The 20,871-nt window shown below is 39.2% G+C and overlaps 1 pseudogene; it reads right to left on the bottom strand.

Moving 5' to 3' along the window:
• Positions 1–711: 711 nt before the first annotated feature.
• LOC107640977 (putative receptor-like protein kinase At1g11050 pseudogene) lies at positions 712–1,909 on the bottom strand (annotated as a pseudogene).
• Positions 1,910–20,871: the final 18,962 nt, after the last annotated feature.

Here is a 20,871-nt window from a genome sequence, read left to right as displayed (position 1 = left end):
AAAATTTAATACTAATTTTAACTCACAAATATAATTTATATAAATAATAAAATATTATAGCACAAAAATAATGAAATAAAGGATAATGGTATTAAGTAAATTTACATTTCTCGAAACTATTTATAGAAAATATATTTTATCAATCCAACCATTAATCATAATAACATATAATGAAGATTATGTATACTGAATTTTATTTAAATCAGATATCAATAAACATGGTATTGTAGAATTATTTTTGTTTATGTATGGTTTTTAATAAATTATGTTAAATTACTTTTCAAATATACAAAAAGTATATCAAACAATTGACATAAATAGTATTTCTTTAAACATTGTGGGTGAAATGCACTGGGATTGAGGAGTTATCTTTCATCATGCATATATTTGAGAGTATTTTTTTTATCCTTCTTGTGCACAACTTTTAGAAATAATGTGTTTTTGTAAGAGTTAATAGTCAATTTCGTCCTTGAAAGATACTTTGATTTTCATTTTCGTCCCCGAAAGTCAAAATTAATCAAAATCGTCCTCTAAAGATACCTTACCTGATCACGTTCGTCCTTCCGTCATCTTCATAGATGAGTTAGCAAATGTCCACTAACGTAGGTCGTTAACTGCCAAGGTGGCAAACGCTAGGCTGTAGCATGTTGTTGATGACAAGATAACTCTTGTTTAAGACGTCAAATTAGTCCCTAGAACCCTAATCCCAATTTAAACGATAAATACATCACCGTGAACACATGCATCGCACGACAGATAAGCCAGCCCCTTTGCCATATCCAAGATTATGCTCTTCCTTTGAGGCCAAGTCAGCGATTTCTTCAACTTTTGCTGCTCACTCACCAAAAACAGATGGTCTTCAAGGTTTCCATTCGGCATGTAATCATAAACCAAAAACCTCTGACTTCCCCTGTCATTAAATTTTTCATCATCATCATCCACTACACAACAGCCTCGAAGAGGCACCAGATTCCGGTGCTTCAGGTTGCTAATAATCTCCACCTCATTACAAAACTCCACATCCCCTTGAAAATTAGATTCCAAGATCCTCTTAACCGCCACGACTGAACCATCGGACAAAACCCCATTGAAAACAAGCCCAAATCCACCCTTGCCAATGAAATTCTTGGTTGAGAATTGCATCATCATTAAGCTTCTTCCTCCTAACCTTCCTATCATACCAAACATACTCCTAACAAACAAGACATAACTAACAAAGCAACACCAGCACCAGTTAACCCAAAAACCAAATCCTGGTGACTTTTTCCACCAGAACCACCACCCTGTGGGTAAAGTGACATACCAAAGATGCAACTCATGGCACCATTGCTTTCAGGTCCATACTGATTCACAAACGTAGCAGCATATAGAATAGTAAATTTGAAACAATTTTCAGAGTGAGAAGCATTACCATCAACGGAGACAAGTTTATGCTGCACCTGAAACCCTGCAGTAAGACACAAATCACATAGCGAAAGATCAGTGAGGTCTTGTTTGCAACTAGTATCAAGAGGCGTGATTTGACCAAGCTTCTTGTCCCAATCTTTTAGTTAGGGTTTCAATTCCTGCGCAGACGTTTCGGGACATGACGAACTGGTGAAGGTTAAAGCACAAGTCAATGAGGTTGTTTTGGAGAGACAAGGAATTGAGCTGAGACTAGAAATCATGGACGCATGAGGTTGAGGTTTCAAGGTTTGGGAGGTTGAAATTTGTAGTTGCTTTAAGGTACTGCGCGAACCCTATTCCGATTAGAGATAAGAGCGAGGTGCAACAGTTGCTCAAGTTTGATGATAAAGAGTGGAAATTCTCACATGTTGAAGGGTTCCATGGAACTCTCTTAACATAGCTGAAGTCGATGGGGGCATGTTGAAGGAGAAGAAGGAGAAGGTGAAGGTGAAAGTGCTGCCATGGTGAACATTTGAATCCCTCATCTGAAGAGAAAACGGCGACGTTTCAACCCTAGGAGCGCTTTCTACCGAAACGACGTCGTTTTTGTTCTCTGCCACCTTGGCAGTTAACGGCCCACGTCAGCAGACGTTTGCCAACTCAGCTAGGGAGATGACTTAAGGACGAACGTGATCATGTAAGGTATCTTTGGAGGACGATTTTGATTAATTTTGACTTTTGGGGACGAAAATGGAGATCGAGGTATTTTTCAGGGACGAAATTGACTATTAACTCGTTTTTGTAATTGCCTCTCTAAAAATTTTTTATTTGGAATATATCAATAAAATTTGGAAGGTTAAGCCAACTACCTCTAATAAGACATTGTTAAAAAGATCAATACTCTTAAATTATTTCATCAGATCATTGATCTACTCCTTGCAAATAGAAGAAACATTTTTTTCTAAATTTTCTTCGAGTAGTAAAGTAAGAAAAACACTTAGCCAAGATAGAGATGGTTGATCTTGCTAAGTTACTAGAAATACCTTATATTAAATATCATATCAAATTCTCTAGGTTTTTTCTAATTTTAGGCTTATCAAATTTCATGGTAGACAGACTCTTAACACCCAAGTAAAAGAAAGAGGAGTGTTAGGAGGTAACAAGTTTTGTAATTTGTAGCTATTAAGTAGTTATTATTGGTGTTTTTAATGATGTAAGATTTCATCTAATAGTGTGAGATTACTCACTTTTATTTTGCTAATTAAGTGCTGGCCAAATTTTAATAAAAATTGGGGCACCTTAGACTTTCTCAATAGATCTCATGACTATCAGCTCCTTTTGAACTTTTCATTACCTATTGTTAATTCTTTCAAGACTTGATGAGCTTGGTGCACGAATTGTGAATCACACTTTTCACAACGCGTACCACTAACCAGCAAGTGCACTGGGTCGTCCAAGTAATACCTTACGTGAGTAAGGGTCGAATCCCACGGAGATTGTTGGTTTGAAGCAATCTATGGTTATCTTGTAAATCTTAGTCAGGAAGTCAATTATGTTTATCAGTTGAATTGCGAATAACCAAGAGAGCATAAATTAAAGGTTACTTGTTGTGCAGTAATGGAGAATATGTTGGAGTTTTGGAGATGCTTTGTCTTCTGAATCTCTGCTTTCTTCTGTCTTCTGATTTACGCACGCACGTCCTCCTATGGCAAGCTATGTGTTGGTGGATCACCGTTGTCAATGGCTACCTTCCATCCTTCTAGTGAAAACTACGCTCACGCGCTCTGTCACAGCACGGCTAATCACCGGTTGGTTCTCGATCTGGTTGGAATAGGATTTACTATCCTTTTGCGTCTGTCACTAACGCCCAGCCTTCAGGAGTTTGAAGCTCGTCACAGTCGTTCAATCCTTGAATCCTACTCGGAATACCACAGACAAGGTTTAGACTTTTCGGATTCTCATGAATGCCGCCATCAGTTCTAGCTTATACCACGGAGATTCTGATTAAGAGATCTCAGAGATACTCATTCAATCGGATATAGAACGGAGGTGGTTGTCAGGCACACGTTCATGGTTTGAGGAAGGTGATGAATGTCACAGATCATCACCTTCATCACATTTAAGCGCGAATGAACATCTTAGATAGGAACAAGCGTGTTTGAATGGAAAACAGAAATACTTGCATTAATTCATCGAGACACAGCAGAGCTCCTCACCCCCAACAATGGGATTTAGAGACTCATGCCGTCAGAGAATACAAGGGTTTGATCTAAAAATGTCATGAGATACAAAATAAGTCTCTAAAAGTTGTTTAAATACTAAACTAGTAGCCTAGGTTTACAAAAAAATAAGTGGACCATGATGGATGATGCAGAGATCCACTTCTGGGGCCCACTTGGTGTGTGCTGGGGCTGAGATTTAAGTAAGTCACGTGCAGAGGCCATTTGTGGAGTTGAACGCCAGTTTTTGTGCCAGTTTGGGCGTTCAACTCCAGTTTTTTATCCTTTTCTGGCGCTGGATGCCAGAATTGGGTAGAGAACTGACGTTGAACGCCAGTTTACGTCGTCTATCCTTGTGCAAAGTATGGACTATTATATATTGCTGGAAAGCCCTGGATGTCTACTTTCCAACGCAATTAGAAGCATGCCATTTCGAGTTCTGTAGCTCCAGAAAATCCACTTTGAGTGCAGGGAGGTCAGAATCCAACAGCATCAGCAGTCCTTTTTCAGCCTGAATCAGATTTTTACTCAGCTCCTTCAATTTCAGCCAAAAAAATACCTGAAATTACAGAAAAACACACAACTCATAGTAAAGTCCAGAAATATAAATTTTTCCTAAAAACTAATGAAAATAGACTAAAAACTAACTAGAACATACCCAAAACTATATGAAACTAACCCCAAAAAGCGTATAAAATATCCGCTCATCACAACACCAAACTTAAACTGTTGCTTGTCCTCAAGCAACTAGACAAATAAAATAGAAGACTAATAGGTTGAGAAGCAATAATATCTCAGAGTTTTTGAGTGAAGCTCAGATTCTAATTAGATGAGCGGGACTAGTAGCTTTTTGCTTCTGAACAGTTTTGGCATCTCACTTTATCCATTGAAGCTCAGAGTGATTGGCATCTATAGGAACTCAGAATTCAGATAGTGTTATTGATTCTCTTAGTTCAGTGTGATGATTCTTGAACACAGCTTTTTTTTATGAGTCTTGGCCGTGGCCCTAAGCACTTTGTTTTCCAGTATTACCACCGGATACATAAATGCCACAGACACATAACTGGGTGAACCTTTTCAGATTGTGACTCAGCTTTGCTAAAGTCCCCAATTAGAGGTGTCCAGAGTTCTTAAGCACACTCTTCTTTTTGCCTTGGACCTTGACTTTAACTGCTCAGTCTCAAGTTTTCACTTGACACCTACACGCCACAAGCACATGGTTAGGGACAGCTTGGTTTAGCCGCTTAGACCAGGATTTTATTCCTTTAGGCCCTCCTATCCATTGATGCTCAAAGCCTTGGGATCCTTTTTATTTGCCCTTGCCTTTTGGTTTTAAGGGTTATTGGCTTTTTGCTCTTGCCTCTTGGTTTTAAGAGCTTTTGGCTTTTTCTGCTTGCTTTTTCTTGTTCTTTCTATTTATTTTTTCTTTTTTTTGTCTATATATTTTTTCTACAAGCTTTGTCCTTTGCTGCTTTTTCTTGCTTCAAGAATCATTTTTATGATTTTTCAGATTATCAATAACATGTCTCATGTTCATCATTCTTTCAAGAGCCAACATATTTAACAGTCTTAAACAACAAATTCAAAAGACATATGCACTGTTCAAGCATTCATTCAGAAGACAGAAAGCATTGCCACCACATTTAACTAATTAGAATTTCTCTTATTAAAACTCGAAATTTTATTGCCTCTTATTCAAAAGATCTACTACTTTATTCATGTTTGCTGATGATGAGAAAAATAAACTATAGCTTAATTGGAGATAAAATCAAAATAGATACTAATTACTACTATATGACTCCTAAGGTAAACTTCTATAAGGACACTGTCACAGAGTTAAGGCAGAAATTGGAAATTAACAACCTTTATTCTGGGGGAACGGGGGTTCCTCTGATCCTTGGGGTGCTTGGTCCTACAAGAGAAGACTTTTGGCGCTTCAATTCCCTTAAGTCACGCCCTTGCTCCTCTTGTTCTTTAAACATATAGGTCAGCATTTGACTGTGTTCCTTCTGTTCTTTTATTATTTGCTCCATAGCTTCCCGTATCTTGGTAACGGACGTCTCAAGATACTCCCAGTATTCAGATTGAGGGATCTCTGGGAGGAATTCCTGTGCTCTCTTCTTGATGGGATCCTCCTGTGCTTGTTGTTTTTCCATTGATGCTTTGGTGATTGGCTTTTCAATTAGGATATATTCAGTTATTCCCATCCTTACTCCAGCGTCCTTGCAGAGCAGAGAAATCACGCTTGGATAAGCCAACCTGGCCTCTTTAGAATTTTTGTTAGCAATTTTGTAGAGTTCAGTTGAAATCAGCTGATGAACCTCCACTTCCTTCCCCATCATGATGCAATGGATCATCACTGCTCTTTTAACTGTGACTTCAGAACGGTTGCTAGTGGGCAACAAAGAACGCCCAATGAAGTCCAGCCATCCTCTGGCGACTGGTTTGAGATCCTCTCTCTTGAGTTGATTTGGGACACCCTTTGTGTTGGTGGTCCACCTGGCTCCAGGGATACATATGTCCTCTAGAATCTTATCCAGGTCAATGTCTGCTCTCATCATCCTCCTGTTGAAGGAGTCTGGATCATCCTTTAGCTGAGGTAGCTTTAAGATCTCTCTGATCTTGTCAGGGGTGGTATGAACAATCTTCCCTCTGACCATGGTCCGAAATTCATAGAAGGCAGTTCCAGATAGTTTTTGCTTGTCAGTCTGCCACATATTAGCATAGAACTCCTGGACCATGTTCCTTCCTACTTTCGTTTCAGGATTAGCTAGGACTTCCCAGTTCCTGATTCGAATTTGCTCCTGGATCTCCGGATATTCATCTTCTTTCAGATCGAATCTAACTTCCGGGATCACTGATCTCAGACCCATTACTTTAAGACAATGGTCTGAATGTTCTTTAGATAAGAACTTCCCTTGATTCCAAAGTGGTTTTGGAACGCTCTCTTTCTTGCCTCTTGGAGTGGGTTGTTTTCCTTTAGGAGCCATGATCTTAGTGATCTCGGATAAACACACCAAACTTAGAGGTTTGCTTGTCCTCAAGCAAAAGAAAAGAAAGGAGAGGGATAGAAGGAGAGCTAGGTGCAATTGTTGATGGAGGAGGAGGGAGGCCGAACCCAAATTTAAAGGGATGGGGGGTGGGTTTTCGAAAAATTGGAAAAGATAAGATAAAAAGATTGAGTTGAAAAAGATAAGATAGAAGATATAGTTTAATTTTGAAAAGATATGATAGATTTTTGAAAAAGATAAATCTGAATTTCGAAAAAGATAATATGGAGATTTGAAAAAGATATGGATTAGTTGAAAAGATTTTTGAGTGAAAAAGATAGATTTGTTTTCAGAAAAGTTTTGAAAAGAGTTTGGATTGAAATTGGAAAGAGGGATTTTTAGAAATTAAGGATTTTAGAAATCAGGGTTCTTAACATGTTCATGTAAAAATCATGCATTGAAACATAAAATTTGAAATTAAAATGGAAGTACGTGTGGAAAAATGAATTTGGCTCCTCCCTGCTGTCCTGGCGTTTGAACGCCCAAACACTGCCTGTTTTGGGCGTTCAGCGCCCAAATGCTGCTTTCCTGGGCGTTCAACGCCCAGCTGCTGCCATTACTGGCGTTCAATGCCCAGTGGGTGCCCCTTTCTGGCGTTGAACGCCCAGATTGCTACCATCACTGGCGTTCAACGCCCAGTGGATGCCCATTTTGGGCGTTGAATGCCCAAAATATACTTTTACTGGCGTTTTCTTGCCAGTGAGCTCTTTTTCTCTGTTTTGTGTGCCGAGGTCTTCTGTAAATGATTATTTACCTTGTTGCCAATGAACAAATAAGAATAAAAAATAGAAATAGGGCAAAATGCTTAGAGGATTGTTGCCCCATGGCTGGGTTGCCTCCCAGCAAGCGCTTCTTTATTGTCTTTAGCTGGACCTTGCTGAGCTTTTAATCTAGCTTCAGCCTTGAGCATTCTTGCTCAATGTTGCCTTCAAGATAATGCTTGATTCTCTGTCCATTGACAATGAACTTCTTATCAGAATTAATATCTTGAAGCTCCACATAACCATATGGTGACACACTTGTAATCACGTATGGTCCCCTCCACCGGGATTTCAGTTTCCCGGGGAATAGCCTGAGTCTAGAGTTAAACAACAGGACCTTCTGTCATGGTTCAAAGATTCTAGATGACAGCTTTCTGTCATGCCATTTTTTTTATTTTTCTTTATAAAGCTTGGCATTTTCGAAAGCTGTGAATCTGAATTCCTCTAGCTCATTTAGCTAGAGCAATCGTTTTTCTCCTGCTAATTTGGCATCAAAGTTTAGGAATCTGGTTGCCCAGTAGGCCTTATGTTCCAGTTCCACGGGCAGGTGACATGCCTTACCATACACGAGTTGGTATGGAGAGGTCCCTATAGGGGTCTTGAATGCTGTCCTGTAAGCCCACAGAGCATCATCCAGGCTCCGTGCCCAATCCTTTCTACGGGTATTTACTGTCCGTTCCAGGATTCTCTTTAATTCTCTGTTAGAGACTTCAGCTTGCCCATTGGTTTGTGGGTGATATGGAGTGGCCACCTTGTGGCGAATTCCATACTGAACCATGGCAGAGTAAAGCTGTTTATTGCAGAAGTGAGTGCCCCCATCACTGATTAGTACTCTAGGGACACCAAACCTGCTAAAGATATGTTTCTGGAGGAACTTCAGCATTGTTTTAGTATCATTGGTGGGTGTGGCAATAGCCTCAACCCATTTTGATACATAGTCAACTGCCACCAGAATATAAGTGTTTGAGTATGATGGTGGGAAAGGTCCCATGAAGTCAATTCCCCATACGTCAAACAACTCAATTTCCAAGATTTCTTGTTGAGGCATGGCGTAACCATGAGGCAGGTTACCAGCCATTTGGCAACTGTCACAATTACGTACAAACTCTCGGGAATCTTTATAGAGTGTGGGCCAATAGAAGCCACATTGGAGGACCTTGGTGGCTGTTCGCTCACCTCCGAAATGGCCTCCATATTGAGATCCGTGGCAATGCCACAGGATCCTCTGTGCTTCTTCTCTAGGCACACACCTACGGATAATTCCGTCTGCACATCTCTTAAAGAGATAAGGTTCATCCCACAAGTAGTACTTTGCATCAGTAATTAATTTCTTCTTTTGTATCCTGTTGTACTCCTTGGGTATGAACCTTGCAGCTTTATAGTTTGCAATATCGGCAAACCATGGTGCTTCCTGAATGGCGAATAAATGCTCATCAGGAAACGTCTCAGAGATCTCAAGAGAAGGGAGGGGCGTCCCTTCCACTGGCTCTATCTGGGACAGATGATCAGCCACTTGGTTCTCTGTCCCTTTTCTGTCTCTTATTTCTATATCAAACTCTTGCAGAAGCAATACCCATCTGATGAGCCTGGGTTTTGAATCCTTCTTTGTGAGTAGATATTTAAGAGCAGCATGATCAGTATACACAATCACTTTTGATCCTACTAAGTATGATCTGAACTTGTCAATGGCGTAAACCACTGCAAGTAGTTCTTTTTCTGTGGTTGTGTAATTTTTCTGGGCATCATTTAGAACGCGACTGGCATAATAAATGACATGCAGAAGCTTGTCATGCCTCTGTCCCAATACTGCACCTATGGCATGATCACTGGCATCACACATTAGCTCAAATGGTAATGTCCAGTCTGGTGCAGAAATGACTGGTGTTGTGACCAGCTTAGCTTTCAGCGTTTCAAACGCCTGCAGGCACTTTGTGTCAAACACAAATGGCGTGTCAGCAGCTAGCAGATTGCTTAGAGGTTTTGCGATTTTTGAAAAATCCTTTATAAACCTCCTATAGAATCCTGCATGCCCCAGAAGGCTTCTGATTGCCTTAACATTGGCAGGTGGTGGTAATTTTTCAATTACCTCTATTTTTGCTTGATCCACCTCTATTCCCTTGTTTGAGATTTTATGCCCAAGAACAATTCCTTCAGTCACCATGAAGTGACACTTTTCCCAGTTTAAAACTAGGTTGGTTTCTTGACATCTTTTCAGAACAAGTTTCAGGTGATCAAGACAGGAGCTGAATGAGTCTCCATATATTGAGAAGTCATCCATGAAGACTTCCAGAAATTTTTCCACCATGTCAGAGAAAATAGAGAGCATGCATCTCTGGAAGGTTGCAGGCGCATTACATAGCCCAAATGGCATCCTTCTATAAGCAAACACTCCGGATGGACATGTGAATGCTGTTTTCTCTTGATCCTGGGGATCTACTGCAATCTGGTTATAACCTGAGTAGCCATCCAAGAAGCAGTAATAATCATGACCTGCTAGTCTTTCTAGCATCTGGTCTATGAATGGTAAAGGAAAATGATCCTTTCTGGTGGCTGTATTGAGCCTTCTGTAGTCAATACACATGCGCCACCCTGTAACTGTTCTTGTAGGAACCAGTTCATTTTTTTCATTATGAATCACTGTCATGCCTCCCTTTTTTGGGACGACTTGAACAGGGCTCACCCAGGGGCTATCAGAAATAGGATAAATAATCCCAGGCTCTAGTAACTTGGTGACCTCTTTCTGCACCACTTCCTTCATGGCTGAATTTAGCCGCCTCTGTGGTTGAACCACTGGTTTGGCATTATCCTCCAATAGGATTTTGTGCATGCATCTAGCTGGGCTTATGCCCTTAAGGTCACCTATGGACCACCCAAGAGCTGTCTTGTGTGTCCTTAGCACTTGAATAAGTGCTTCCTCTTCCTGTGAATTTAAAGCAGAGCTTATGATCACTAGAAAAGTGTCACCTTCTCCCAGAAATGCATATTTCAAGGATGGTGGTAGTGGCTTGAGCTCGGGTTTAGGAGGTTTTTCCTCTTTCAGAAGAAAGTTCAGAGGCTCTTTCATGTCCCCTGAATCCTCCAAATCAGGCTGAACGTCTTTAAAGATGTCTTCCAACTCTGATTCGAGACTCTCAGCCATGTTGATCTCTTCTACCAAAGAGTCAATAAGATCAACTTTCATGCAGTCTGTTGATGTGTCTGGATGCTGCATGGCTTTGACAGCGTTCAACTTGAACTCATCATTGTTGACTCTCAGGGTTATTTCCCCCTGTTGGACGTCAATGAGGGATCGTCCAGTTGCTAGGAAGGGTCTTCCTAGAATGAGAGTAGCACTCTTGTGCTCCTCCATTTCCAGCACAACAAAGTCAGTGGGAAAGGCGAATGGCCCAACTCTGACAATCATGTCCTCAATCACGCCTGATGGGTATTTAGTGGAACCATCAGCAAGTTGGAGACATACCTGGGTTGGTTTAACTTCTTCAGTTAAGCCAAGCTTCCTGATAGTGGATGCAGGTATTAGGTTGATGCTTGCCCCAAGATCGCATAAAGCTGTCTTGGTGCAATTATCTTCTAATATGCATGGTATCAGAAAGCTCCCAGGGTCTTTAAGCTTTTCAGGAAAGCTCTTCAGAATGACTGCACTGCATTCTTCAGTGAGGAGAACTCTTTCTGTTTCTCTCCAATCCTTCTTATGACTCAAGATCTCTTTCATGAACTTGGCATAAGAAGGTATTTGCTCAAGTGCTTCTGCAAATGGAATCTTTATTTCAAGAGTCCTGAGGTAATCTGCAAAGCGAGCAAATTGCTTATCCTGCTCCTCTTTCCGGAGTTTTTGAGGATAAGGTATCTTGGCTTTATATTCTTCAACCTTAGTTGCTGCAGGTTTATTGCCTACAGAAGTGGTTGAAGAAGCCTTTTTAGAGGGGTTGTTATCAGCATTTGTGTGTGTCTGATCCCTCACTGGCACTTGAGTGCCAGAGTTAGAAGCTGGAGTGAAACTGGACGCCAGCTCCTTGTCTGCTCCTGGCGTCTGAACGCCAGAACTGTGCCCTTTTTGGGCGTTCAGCGCCAGATCCTGCCCATTTTGGCCGTTCAATGCCAGATCCTTGCCCATTTCTGGCGTTGAACGCCAGTCCTGCTGTATCTCTGGCGTTGAACGCCAGTTTTGGCCATGGTCTGGGCGTTCAGCGCCAGCCTTCCACCAATTTTCTGGCGTTTTAGCGCCAGAATTATTTTTCCCTGGGCTCTTACTGTCCTCAGGTGAATTTTGGGTGGTTTGCTCATTTCTTAGCTTTTTGCTGCCTTGAGGTGGGGTATTTAATGTTTTCCCACTTCTTAGTTGAACTGCTTGGCATTCCTCTGCTATTTGCTTTGACAGCTGCTGCTTTGTTTGCTTAAACTGTTTGTCCATATGTATATTAGCCATCCTTGTCTCTTGTAACCTGTCTTTAAATTCGGCTAGCTGCTTTATTAGAAAGTCCAATTGCTGATTGAATTCAGCAGCTTGTTTTACAGGACTGAGTTCAGCAGTTACTGTTTTAACCTCTTCATTCATGGAAGGGTTGCTGCTTAGGTACAGATGCTGATTCCTGGCAACTGTATCAATGAGCTCTTGAGCCTCTTCAATTGTCTTTCTCATGTGGATAGATCCACTAGCTGAGTAATCTAGAGACATCTGAGCTCCTTCTGCAAGCCCATAGTAGAAGATGTCTAACTGAACCCACTCTGAAAACATTTCAGAGGGGCATTTTCGTAGCATCTCTCTGTATCTCTCCCAGGTATCATAAAGAGATTCATTATCTCCTTGTTTAAAGCCTTGGATGTCCAGCCTTAGCTGTGTCATCCTTTTTGGAGGAAAATATTGATTCAGGAATTTTTCTGTCAGCTGTTTCCATGTCCTTATGCTGGCCTTAGGTTGGTTATTTAACCACCTCTTAGCTTGATCTTTTACAGCAAATGGAAATAGTAATAGTCTGTAGACATCCTGATCTATTTCCTTATCATGTACTGTGTCAGCAATTTATAAAAACTGTGCCAGAAACTCTGTAGGCTCTTCCTGTGGAAGACCGGAATACTGGCAACTTTGCTGCACCATGATAATGAGCTGAGGATTCAACTCAAAGCTACTGACTCCAATGGAGGGTATGCAGATACTACTCCCATATGAAGCAGTAGAGGGGTTAGAATATGACCCCAGAGTCCTCCTGGACTGTTCATTTCCACTTAGATCCATGATGGAGAAAGGGAGATGATGTAAAATAGGAAAAATATTTTTATTTATTTATTTATATATTTATTTCGAAAATGAAATAAATTAAAATAGAATAAATAAAAATTGAGTGAAGATTTTCGAAAAACTGAGGAGAGAGAAAGTGGTTAGGAAGTTTTGAAAAGGATATGATGATTTTGAAAAAAAAAATTTAAATTTTGAAATAAAAAATCTGAATTTTAGAAATATATTTCGAAAATTTGTTTTTAAAAAAGAGAGAAAAGATATTTTTGATTTTTAAGAGGAAAGAGAAAAACAATAAGATAGCACAAGATTTTAAAATTTTTAGATCTAATGCTCCCTATTTTTGAAAATTTTGGAAGGAAAACACCAAGGAACACCAAACTTAAAAATTTTAAGATCAAGTCACAAGGAAAACTCAAGAACACGAAGAAAGAACACCAAACTTAAAATTTTTAGAAAACCAAACCAAAATTTTCGAAAATTTTAAGGAAAATCAACAAGAAAACACCAAACTTAAAGTTTGGCACATGATTTAATAGAGAAAATATTATTTTTGAAAAAGATTTTAAAAAGAGTGTACCAAACTGCCACGGACTTAGACCAACGCTCTAGCCAATTGTGCAGTAAATGTAACACTTGTTTTAAAGAAGGATATTTTTAACCAAGAACAATAATAAGAGACTCTAAACCAAAAAAAAGAGATTTTTCCTAATCTAAGCAACAAAATAATCCGTCAGTTGTTCAAACACGAACAATCCCCGGCAACGGCGCCAAAAACTTGGTGCACGAATTGTGAATCACACTTTTCACAACGCGTACCACTAACCAGCAAGTGCACTGGGTCGTCCAAGTAATACCTTACGTGAGTAAGGGTCGAATCCCACGGAGATTGTTGGTTTGAAGCAATCTATGATTATCATGTAAATCTTAGTCAGGAAGTCAATTATGTTTATCAGTTGAATTGCGAATAACCAAGAGAGCATAAATTAAAGGTTACTTGTTGTGCAGTAATGGAGAATATGTTGGAGTTTTGGAGATGCTTTGTCTTCTGAATCTCTGCTTTCCTTTGTCTTCTGATTCACGCACGCACGTCCTCCTATGGCAAGCTATGTGTTGGTGGATCACCGTTGTCAATGGCTACCTTCCATCCTTCCAGTAAAAACTACGCTCACGCGCTCTGTCACAGCACGGCTAATCACCGGTTGGTTCTCGATCCGGTTGGAATAGGATTTACTATCCTTTTGCGTCTGTCACTAACGCCCAGCCTTCAGGAGTTTGAAGCTCGTCACAGTCATTCAATCCTTGAATCCTACTCGGAATACCACAGACAAGGTTTAGACTTTCTGGATTCTCATGAATGCCGCCATCAGTTCTAGCTTATACCACGGAGATTCTGATTAAGAGATCTCAGAGATACTCATTCAATCGGATATAGAACGGAGGTGGTTGTCAGGCACACGTTCATGGTTTGAGGAAGGTGATGAATGTCACAGATCATCACCTTCATCACAGTTAAGCGCGAATGAACATCTTAGATAGGAACAAGCGTGTTGGAATGGAAAACAGAAATACTTGCATTAATTCATCGAGACACAGCAGAGCTCCTCACCCCCAACAATGGGATTTAGAGACTCATGCCGTCAGAGAATACAAGGGTTTGATCTAAAAATGTCATGAGATACAAAATAAGTCTCTAAAAGTTGTTTAAATACTAAACTAGTAGCCTAGGTTTACAAAAAAATAAGTGGACCATGATGGATGATGTAGAGATCCACTTCTGGGGCCCACTTGATGTGTGCTGGGGCTGAGATTTAAGTAAGTCACGTGCAGAGGCCATTTGTGGAGTTGAACGCCAGTTTTTGTGCCAGTTTGGGCGTTCAACTCCAGTTTTTGATCCTTTTCTGGCGCTGGATGCCAGAATTGGGCAGAGAACTGGCGTTGAACGCCAGTTTACGTCATCTATCCTTGTGCAAAGTATGGATTATTATATATTGCTGGAAAGCGCTGGATGTCTACTTTCCAACGCAATTGGAAGCATGCCATTTCGAGTTTTGTAGCTCCAGAAAATTCACTTTGAGTGCAGGGAGGTCAGAATCCAACAACATCAGCAGTCCTTTTTCAACCTGAATCAGATTTTTGCTCAGCTCCTTCAATTTCAGCCAGAAAAATACCTGAAATTACAGAAAAACACACAACTCATAGTAAAGTCCAGAAATATAAATTTTTCCTAAAAACTAATGAAAATAGACTAAAAACTAACTAGAACATACCCAAAACTATATGAAACTAACCCCAAAAAGCGTATAAAATATCCGCTCATCAGAGCTCAAGTCCCTCCAACTTCGTGAGTAGGAGTCAGTGTAAAACCCAGTTAATTAATGACTAATTAATCCATAAATTAAAATTTATTCTAGAAAGCCAAAAATCTGATTTTTATGGCTTAATATGACAGAGGAGATTAAAACGAGAATTTTGATATTAATTTTATAGAAATCGGCACAAGATTGGACCGAACGGGCCAAACCGGACCTATATTGGGCCCTTGGCCCAATCAAACTAAACCTAAAACCCTAAAACAGCACTCTCTCTCCTCCCTTAAACCTCAAACACACTGGAAATTACAAAGAATGGGAGAAAAATATTCTTCCAAAGTTCTAACCCTCACTTGATCTTCAAACCACCAAAACTTTTGATTCGGAGCTCCGATTGCGGCCACACGTTCACCGCGACAAGCTCTACAAAACCTTCTACTTTGTTCTTGAGGTAAGCCACGATTTTAGTCCAGTTTTTTCAGCCTTAAATTTGAATTTTATGGAAAAAAAAAGTGTTAAGATTTTGGGCTCTTTGATGTTATAATATCCAACTAGCTTGAAGGAGAGGCTTAATCTTGTCTCCTTGATCCTTGGGTGTGGTAAGATTCTCAACCCTAGTGGAATTTGTGGGTTTATGATGTTTGGGTATTGAGTTGTTGTGTTTGGATGTGATAATTGTGGTTAGGAAGTGTATATATGTGTGTTGGAGCTTGATTGAGGTTTTGGAAAGCTTGGAAAAGGGCTTTGGTGTGCTAAAAATATGTTCTTGGAGGTGTTGAAGCCTTGAGAGCTTGTGAAAAAGTGATTTGGAAGTGCTCCAGGTTGACCGGGAAAATCGGCTAAGGTATGGTCTCGGTTTTCTGTATCTAAAATGTAATGTGGTGTGAAAACTTAGGCTAGAGGCCCTAAGATAGGAATTGAATTGTTGATGTTGTCGAATGGTTGAGATATATTGTGTGGTCATATATGTGATTATGAATATTGATGTTTTGATGGTATGATGCATGAGAGATATGCATGTTTTGATATATGCTTGATGATGGATTGAGGTTGAATTGTGGGTGAAATCATATTGATGGTGAGGGTGATATTGATTATATGTAATGATGGTTGATTGGAAATGGTGTTGTTGGAAATTGGGATGAGGAAGAATATATATATGACATGAAAATGTGTTTGAAATTGAGTTATTTGAGTGAGATGGGTTAAAATGATGGGATGGTGGTTTGTGAATTTGATAAAAATGTTAATGTATAAGTTGAGAAGGCTTGAGGTTAAATTTTGGCATGTTTTGGTTGATTTCAAAAAAGGGTTGAAATTGGTTTGTTTTGAAAATGGCACTTTGTGGTTTTGTATGAAATGTGGTTTTTGGGTATACTTTGACAGATCATAACTTGAACTCTGAATCTCCGATTTGTGCCAAACTTGTTTAAAAATAAAATTGGATCCGGGATGTTTATGCCGTTCAAAGAACGGGTGAAAAATAATTTGAAATGGAGAAGTTATGCCCGTCGGAAGATTGGGGTTTGAAATTGTGAATTCTGCAGCTTTTTAACTTAGTAAAATTTTTAGCAGAACGCACTCCCACGTGTAAGCGTGGCCGACCCACACACATCATTTTCAAATGTTCACTATCCCCACGTGCGTCTGGCGACGCGTATGCGTCGATGTGCTGATTCAATTGCCCAGCCAAATTTTCCGAGAGTTGTGCGGGAATTGCGCTGGTTTTGTGCGTGAGGCATAAAACGCACCCACGCGTACGTGTGGTTGACGTGCAGGCGTCACCTTACTTTTCTCCCATCCACACGCAGAAATATCAAATTTTTTCAAAGTAAATATAAAGTTCAATCATTTTGAATTTTATACGTATTAATAACATAAAAAATAAAAAACTAATGCTCTAAATTATTAAATTAACTAACTAGTTTAGTGGTTGTTCACTTATTATAAATCATTACATAAGGGAGGTTGTGGGTTCAACTCTCACTTCCTTCACTATATAGAGAGATTTTTATAAAATATGTGTTATATATGAGGTGCGGGTAGGGTAGGGTAGAGTACACCCTAAACCCGTACCCTACCCTACCCGCAGGCATACCCGGACTGTACCCTACCCAAACGGGTTGGACCGGGTTGGGTACCCGCGGGTAGGGTATGAATTGCCAGCCCTATGCACGACAAAAGGACAGTCTAATGGTTAGCTACCAGGACTTGTCTGGTTGGCTTTATAACCGACAAATGAGACTCATCAGCCATTAGGACAGGCATACATCATATGCATATTACGTGAATTGTTTGGAATTGCCTAATTGACTGCATGTTACTTGCTAATTGTCTAAATTTCGTATCTGTTTCCTATTTGTATATCTCCTTATCTGATATAAATGTGTTTGCCATATTATATTACTGCTGGTGGTTGGGAGGTCTGAAGGATTTGGAAAGGGAAGTAATAGTTAGACGGAAGATCTTTAGTCAGTTGTCATTTATGGTTTAGTCTGTTTATAAGCTTTGAGTTATCTGTTGGAAGTTCTAGGATTGCCTTCGGCTTTCCCCAGGACATTACATGTTAGATATGTGGGCACTGTTACCATACTGAGAACCTCTGATTCTCACTCATGCGGATTTTGTGGTTTTCAGATGCAGGACGTGAGGCTCCTCGCTGAGACTTGCTGGAGACTTCTGGATTAGTGAAGATCCTTGGTTCTCGGGACTTTACTTTATTTTTATGTTTTTACTTAGATACTTATTATCTCCACTAAATAATACATACTGTGTTGACTCCTCTTAGAGGTTGTTTTGAAGAACAGGTTTTGTAATTTGTCTTATGGGTTTCTTTTGGGTTCCTTACTTTATATATATACATGTATATACTTCTATGCTCGGACCGGTTATCTTCACAACCGGGTCTTGAGTTTTTGATATTTGTGTTTTTGGCACTCCTTTGTATATATTCTTACGCTAGCTTATCCTTATCCGTTGCGTTATGTTATCGATCGGAGTGTTGCGCTTTTCAATTTATGATTTTGTTTTACCTCTTTTTCTTCGAAGGCTCCTAGTTATAAACGTTGTTCACACTACTACGTATACTAAATTTTATTTTTAGAGGTCGTAATACCTTGTCATCTCTATTTTATGACTTAAGCATAAGACTTGGTATGGTAGAGTGTTACAGTCAGATCGAGCCTAGGACCACCAACCAATACCCATAGGATGGTCATGCCTTAACAATATTGATCACCTAGTAATGTTCATTTTGATCCCTATAAGGGTGCATCCGACACTATGCTTCTTGTTGTTGGCGCAAGAAGGTTGGAACCTCTGACTTGCTCCCAATTTTCTCTCCAAATTCTGGATGTAATGGCACATATCTTGTATCATTATTGTGTGTTCTAGTTTTACTAAGAATTTTTACCAAGATAACTTGAAGTCATGTTTATCATTCGAACACTAGGGTCTCACAATCTCTCATTGCATTATGAGTGGCATGGGATACCGAAAAAATGGTGGCTATTATTGACCTCAAACAAAAATTTCTTGGCCATATGCCTTAACAATGCTACTTCCACTGTGAATAATATGGTTGTCGCTTACAACAGACTCCATGTTTAAGTTAGCGAGATACCAAGTGATAGTGATAATCTGAAGAAACTTGTTTGTGAAGTCTAATGCTTGGGATCTTTTATCTAAGGATCTGAAAATCGAACCGGTCATCGAATCGCTCTAGTTACTTGTTTATTGGTTTATTAATTCAACCAATTCGACTGTGGTTTAACAAAAAAAAATTGTTTTATAATCAAATAATAAATAAAATATAAATAAACACAGTAAAACATAATTATAGTCTAATATAAACTTTAAAATATCATTTAAATTAAAAGTATTACATAAACTACAATGTTATAATCTCATTCAAATATAAACTCAAAAGTCAAATAACAAAAAAATTATTGACAATATGTCACATCTATGTTTAATATTTCATTTCTTGAGTGGATCATGGCAGTAGTGTGATTCAAATAGAAGCATTCTGAAAACAAGAATTAAATGCACCAAAATGAGCAGCATTTAAGGTTCTCATTACCATTGTATACAATTATTCTTCAGTTTGAATAGTAAACACACCTACTTTTCAACAAGCTAAGAATTTACATAAGAGAAAATATGAGGAGCCAATGTAATTAGTGAACAATGTGTACAATGGGGATATTTTTGAAATTAATATTAAATGATAATTAAATTAATTAATTACAAAATTAATTTTAATTTTAATTACAAAGCAAATAAGGATTCCAAATACAAAGCAAATAAGGATTCCAAAGAGTCACGAACACCTCCAACCGGTCTCCCTCTCCTTCTTTCTCTCTCTCTCCCTCTCCATCCACTCTCATCTGCCGCGTCGCCACAGACACCCGCCGCCATAGACCACAACATCCACCGCTACGGCGCTGTGTGACTTGAAGCCTTCATCAGCGCCGATCAGAACTGCAGTGCCCAACCTCCTTTGCGCGCGTCTTTCCCCCGCTGGCAGCAGCTGCTTCAGTCGGCCCCGGTCCTGCACCGCTCACCCATTGCGCACACTCGTCTTTCGGCGCCGGCCTGTCTCTGTGCTAGTAACCTGCACGGTGTGCATGTCCTGTGTCCGCCTGGCTCCTGCCTCCTTCGTCAGCTAGTTGAAGGCGTGACCGTTGGACAGGTCACAGTCGCATTGGTGTTACGGCCCCTCACACCTACCGTCGTCGTCTTCTCCTCATCTGTTCAACCTTTTTTTTCCTTTCTTTTTTCATTTTTTCATTTTATGGTTACATCAAATCATAAAACTCATATGTCAAATTATATATTTTTTTCTTTTTTAATAAAAATTAAATTGTTGGATGATCATAGTTACTTCTTCTGTTTATTCATCTCCTTCTTCTTCTATTTTAATGGTCAATTTAGGATGGTCATTTTAGTAGATATGCGGATGGTTATTTTAAATCTTATGTAGATGATTATTTTGATTGGATTGGGTTTAGTTATATATAATTAAAATATGTTAGATGTTCAATTCATTAGGTAAGCAGATGATTATTTTTGTTCTTAAGTGGATGGTTATTTTTACTATGTGAGTGGCGTGTGGCAAGCCAAGCAGTGAAGGTGAGGTGTGATAATTATTAATGAAGGTGGGGGTGGCTGCCGGTTGAAAAAGAAGAGGGTATTGGAGTGAAATGATTTAGTAAATTAGAATTTTGGATGGTTATTTTTTTGAAATAAATAATTTAATTTTTTGAAAATTTGAAATTTAAAATTTGAAAATTTGAAATTTGAAATTTGATGTGAAATAACTGAATGAGAGTTTTTTAATTTAGGATAATCTGTAGAGGGATTTTTATTATTTATCTTTATTGGGCTAAATAACTAGCCCATTGTACACATTGTCAAGATTTCTCATTGTTCCCTAATGGGATTCTTTACATAATGACATATCCTATATAATATATTTTCATATGGCAGTAGTAAGAAGATTACCATCAAATCCCATCTACTACTACTACTATAATATAGAGTGTGAAAGTCTTGAAAACAATGTAGGTACTAAGTTTAATAACAAGCGTAGGTTCATAGAAAAATTGAACGACAATCAAATGAGCAAATAAGTAGTCTTGTGTTCTCACAAAAACTGCGCTATGAACTGACCAAATAAAGTACAGTAGTGTAGCACTATTAGAACAATAATGAATTAAAAGGAGGTTCAGAAATTTTCCTTTCCCACTGAAAGAGCAGAACCGTCGGCATAAAATTTCTTTTCGGTTAGAGGAAAATAACTTCATTGCAAGTATAGTTCCAAACCGACAAGTAATGCTCAATCAAAGTTTAAATTGTGTGGTTGTCACAAGTCCAACCCAATAAAAGTAACTGAAGTATTTAAACATC

This window comes from Arachis ipaensis, chromosome B5 (genome assembly GCF_059453495.1).
Source record: "Arachis ipaensis isolate K30076 ecotype BB chromosome B5, ASM5945349v1, whole genome shotgun sequence".
Classification (NCBI taxonomy): domain Eukaryota; kingdom Viridiplantae; phylum Streptophyta; class Magnoliopsida; order Fabales; family Fabaceae; genus Arachis; species Arachis ipaensis.
The sequence above is the reverse complement of the archived record's forward strand: the minus strand, read 5'-3'. Positions and strand labels throughout refer to the sequence as shown.